The following is a 4,298-nucleotide window of genomic DNA, read 5'->3' as shown; positions in this document are numbered from 1 at the left end:
AATCCCATTAACAATAGTCTAAGGATATGAACAGGTATTTTTCGAAGGATGAAATACAAGAGTCCAACAGACACATGGAAAGATGCTCAAGATCACCAGCCACCAGGAAAATGCAAATAAAAACCACCTTGAGGTTTTACCTCAACCCAGTTAGAATTGAATGAGTTGTACTATGAGAATTATGGTAAAACTAGTCTTCAAACAGTACTTTATCCTTTGTGTGTCGGAATTGGTGCAAACTGTTAAAATCTTTACTTAGAATAATGTTGATTTTTTGTATATAAAAGTAATTTAAAATGAATCCTAGGGCCAGCACTGTGGTGCACCAGGTTGAAGCCTTTGCCTAAAGTACCAGCATCCCATATGGGCACTGCTTCTAGACCCAGCTGCTCCTCTTCCAACTCAGTTCTCTGCTTTGGCCTGGGAAAGCATTAGAAGACGGCCTAAGTCCTTGGGCCCTTGCACCCATGCAGGAGACCTGGAAGAAACTCCTGGCTCTAGCCTTTGAATCGATGCACCTCGGCTCTTCCGGCTATCTGGGGAGTGAACCAGTGGATTGAAGACCTGTCTCTCTTTCTTGACCTCTCTCTGTAACTCTTTCAAATAAATAAAATTAATATTTTTTTAAAAAGAAAGAAATTGAATCTTAATGAAGAATGGGATGGGAGAGGGAGTAGGTGCTGGGATGGTTTAGGGGTAGAAGGGTGGTTATGGGGAGAAAAACCACTTTAACCTAAAAGTTATACTTATGCAAATACTAGCTGATAGAATAAAAAAGGGAGAGAACGATCCAACATGGGAAGCGAGATACACAGCAGACCCATAGAATGGCAGATGTCCTAAACAGCACTCTGGCCTCAGAATCAGCCCTTCAGGCATGCAGATCTGGCTGAGAAGCCCATGAGAGTATTTCAGGCATGGAAAGCCAAGACACTCTGGGGGAAAAAAACAAAAACCTAAATGAAAGATCTCTGCAAGTGAGATCCCGGTGGAAAGAACGGGTCATCAACGAAGGAGGTACCTTTCTCTGAAGGGAAGAGAGAACTTCCACTTTGACCATGGCCTTGTCTAAAAATGATCAGAGTCGGTGAACTCAGGGGGCTCCCATAGCCTTGGCAGCTCATGACAAGAGCCTAGGGTGATTACTGAGGCCATAAACAAGAGTGTCAATTTGTTAAGTCAACAACAGGAGTCACTGTGCACTTACTCCTCATGTAGGATCTCTGTCCTTAGTGGGAGAGAGGGAGTGGAAAGGGGAGGGTTGCGGGTGGGAGGGACGTTATGGGGGGGAAGCCATTGTAATCCATAAGCTGTACTTTGGAAATTTATATTCATTAAATAAAAGTTAAAAAAAAAACAGATTTTGTCAAGATTATTAAAATTATTTTTTCTTTTTCTTTTTCTTTTTTTTTTTAATTTGACAGAGTTATAGACAGTGAGAGAGAGAGAGACAGAGAGAAAGGTCATCCTTACGCTGGTTCACTCCCCAAATGGCCGCTGCAGCCAGCACCCCGCCGATCCAAAGCCAGGAGCCAGATGCTACTTTCTGGTCTCTCAAGCGCGTGCAGTGCCCAAGCACTTGGGCCATCATCCACTGCACTCCCGGGCCACAGCAGAGAGCTGGACTGGAAAAGGAGCAACCGGGACAGAATTTGGCGCAGGCGCAAGAGTAACCAAATGAGCCACTGCACCGGCCCCAGTTTTTAAAATTATTAGTAATGAAGTTACACTACCCACCCCACTTTCCACAGTAATGGCTATGTTGATCAGCTGAATGCATTTACTGTTTTACCAGCTGAGATTAAAAAGGGTCATCCGTGATGAGTATCAGAGATTTTCCTGAGTAAATTTAATTTACCATTAGGGGGATCAAAAGCTCATTAATACTCCTTTCTGCCCAGCTGAGAAAATGCTTGAGGAAGTTAATGTTTGAAAAATATTTCCCTTCATTATTATTTTTAGCTATGAAATTTGATGTTGGTTCCATTTAGACTCTGATAGGTTGTTATAAAACTAAAAATTCAAGACGATTGCTAGGGAGCACCCCTCCACCTGGTCCTTATATCTCCCTGCTCCCGGGCCCAGCATGTGAGGTTCTGCTGCGTGGGGCGACCATGGGGCAGGGTGCAGACAGCAGAGAGCTGCTGGAGGGGGCGGGGGGATCCCTGAGCACCCTGAGCCTCAGGTTTCTCCCCGTTCCTGGCTGATGAGACCTGCGCAGGCTGCCTCCGTTTACCCACGGGTCCTGGATGCAAGGGCGGCAGTGGTCGGTAGAGATGCTGGAAGACCACACAGGGCTACGTCTCTACCCACCCGCTACAGAGAAGCTGTGCCATCCACATTGGCGCTCTGGGACTCCTAAGGTGTCCTGGTGGGCCACCACTGCCAGCTTGGCCTCTGCTGCTGCCCCCATAGGTGCCTTGCTTCCCCATCTCCCATCATGGCCGCGGAGCTTTCCACAGCCACATCTTACACAGAAGATGATTTCTATTGTCCCTTCTGTCAGGAGGTGCCCAAGAGCTCTGTGCGGGCCATGGTCAGTCAGCATGCTTTCTGTAGAAAATGTTTCCTGACAGCAATGAGAGAAAGTGGAATGCATTGTCCTCTTTGTCATGGATATGTGACTAGAAGAGAGAGCAAGTCTTGAACTGGCCTGAGGCCTTGAAATTATCATGAAAAAGTTTTCTGGTGGCTGCAGATAGATGCTGTGCAAAACAGATTAAATTCTATCATGGGACACCATTAAAAATCTTGTAAGAAGTATCAGGATGAATATGGTGTTTCTTCTTTCATTCCAAACTTTCAAATTTCTCAAGATTCAGGGGGGAACAGTAATAGGAGTGAAACATCCACATCTGATAACACGGAAACTTACCAAGAGAATGCAAGTTCTTCTAGACATCACACCTTTAAATGTCCCTTGTATTTAGGGGCTGACGCTATGGTGTAGTGGGTAAAGCCGCCGCCATCAGTGCCAGCATCCCATACTGGCGCTGGCTCCAGTCCCGGCTGCTCCACTTTCAGTCCAGAGCTATGCTATGGCCTGGGAAAGCAGTAGAAGATGGTCCAAATCCTTGGGCCCCTGCACCCAGGTGGGAGACCCAGAAGAAGCACCTGGCTCCTGGCTCGGATTGACGCAGCTCCACCCATTCCCACCAGTTGAGGAGAGAACCAGTGGATGGAAAACCTCTCTCTCTCTCTCTGCCTCTACCTCTCTGTAACCCTTCCTTTCAAATAAATAAATAAATCTTTTAAAAAAAAATCCCTGTGTCAAGAATCAAATTTTACCAGACAGCTTTACTGGATCACTGTAACATTAATCACCTATTTCAATAGTTCCTGTGATGGGTCCTGTCGCTCCCCCTCTTTGTGGAGGAACGACACAGGACCCTGCGCTGTTCTTTTGTCTGCTCGGCCCTCCCCGGGTTTGCTGCTGGTTCTTCCCGGGTTGGCTACCGACCCTTCCACCTCCGTGGAGGGGCGGTTCCCCCTGCCACTTTCCCCACTTCCACGGGGGAGCAGCACACCGCCGGCCGGCCGGCTCTCTCGGGGGCTGCACAGGTGTTCCTTCAGATAGATGTTCCTGGTGCATGTTGTCTCTCTCCTCCTTTATAGTCCTCTTCCACCAATCCCAACTCTGCTACCCACACTCCGAGTATGCTGCTCTCCTCCAATCAGGAGCAGGTCCTACAGTTTATTGGTTGAACTGGAGGCAGCTGTGTAGAAGCTGTTACTGCCTTCTCAGCGCCATATTGTGGGAGAGCAGACGCATAGAATAAGTCTTAATTCCAGTAACAGTGTAGTCCGAGTTGCTCCCAGTTGCTCCCCACAGGGTCCTATTTGTGTGTCTCTTCCTTGGAGAGATCAGAGCTAGATTACTAGAAATTTCATTAGTCATCTAAATCAAAGACATCAGTTTAATTATGGAGAATTTGTGAATCTTCAGCTGGATGAGGAGATCCGATATCAAACCGCCGTTGAAGAATCTTTTCAAGTAAATATCTGAAGATTATAGTCATCTCTGCATCTTTGTACCTGAAAATGCCATTTTTTAAAAGTACATGAAATCAGTGTTTTCAAAAACATGTTATGTATATTAATAAAAAATGATTCTGCCTAAAAAAGAAATTCATGTACTATACTTTTATTTTTTGGCTATGCCTTGGATCACTATTTCCTAATTAGTATATATTCAGCAAAATAAACAACAAAAAAGAGTAGTGTTTAGCTGCTCATTCCATCTCCCTGTCCAAATGAAGCAATTACCAAATTTTTTAAAGATTTTTTTTTTCCATTTG

The 4,298-nt window shown here is 45.5% G+C and overlaps 1 pseudogene; it reads left to right on the top strand.

Moving 5' to 3' along the window:
• Positions 1-2,440: 2,440 nt before the first annotated feature.
• Positions 2,441-4,006, top strand: LOC100339330 (E3 ubiquitin-protein ligase RNF138-like; annotated as a pseudogene).
• The last annotated feature ends 292 nt before the right edge of the window (positions 4,007-4,298 follow it).

Source organism: Oryctolagus cuniculus, chromosome 8 (genome assembly GCF_964237555.1).
Source record: "Oryctolagus cuniculus chromosome 8, mOryCun1.1, whole genome shotgun sequence".
NCBI classification, from domain to species: Eukaryota; Metazoa; Chordata; class Mammalia; order Lagomorpha; family Leporidae; genus Oryctolagus; species Oryctolagus cuniculus.
The sequence above is the reverse complement of the archived record's forward strand: the minus strand, read 5'-3'. Positions and strand labels throughout refer to the sequence as shown.